The following is a 1,002-nucleotide window of genomic DNA, read 5'->3' on the forward strand; positions in this document are numbered from 1 at the left end:
TGTTAGTATATATATACACTTTATTTAACATCTAAGATAATTCTATGAAAATAATTGGAGAGTTAATTTTTACTTTAGTCTCTGAAATTGGTGAGTTATATTGATTTAATTTTTTATTTTTTAATTGCTGTAATTTAATCTTTTAGATTAAAAAAATTCACTTCTTCGTGTATTGTGTTGTTAGATCTCTTTGAACACTGTCATTTTTGTTTGGCTAATTTTTTTCTTCTAAACACACGAACATGATTCTAGGTTTAAACTCCCGTTTACGAGAAGCAACAAATTGTAGCTTTTGAGTTCACTTGATAAATTAAAAAATTAATTAACATTCTACCAATTTTACTATTCAATTTCGTTTACAATAAGAAATACCAAAAACAATCATAAGTGTTTTTGAATTTTTTTATGGCTATGCTTTAGAAACAAATATTTTTTAATATTATTATTAGTATTCTTTGTTAAATTTTAATTTTTATCATTAACATAAATCACATTCATACTAACTCACTCTTTGTCAAATCAAATTTATAAAATCAATTCTATATAAACTCTCGTTTACAAACTCTACTCTAAATATACACTAAAAATAATACAACTCGTCAATCTTAAAAATCAAAATAAAACTTAACTCAATAATCTAAACTACATCACTCTTCTGTAACAGGTTTTCAGGTCTTCAAAGAGCAGCATTAAATTTGAATGCAAAAGAATTATTAGGCTCTTCTTAGCATTTATCAGTAATGAATGAATATATTTGACTGCAAACAACATCACTCTTCTGTAACAGATTTTCAAGTCTTCAAATAGCATTAAATTTGGATGCAAAAGAATTATTAAGCTCTTCTTAGCATTTATCAGTAATGAAAATGAATATATTTGACTACAAACAGCATATATGGCATAAAAGATGCTATATTTACATGTTAAAAAAACTGATGCCATGATTAATAAGTAATTAGGTTTGGATCTCCATATTATACATAAATATTCACTTATCACTTA

Source organism: Arachis ipaensis, chromosome B09 (genome assembly GCF_000816755.2).
Source record: "Arachis ipaensis cultivar K30076 chromosome B09, Araip1.1, whole genome shotgun sequence".
Taxonomy (NCBI): domain Eukaryota; kingdom Viridiplantae; phylum Streptophyta; class Magnoliopsida; order Fabales; family Fabaceae; genus Arachis; species Arachis ipaensis.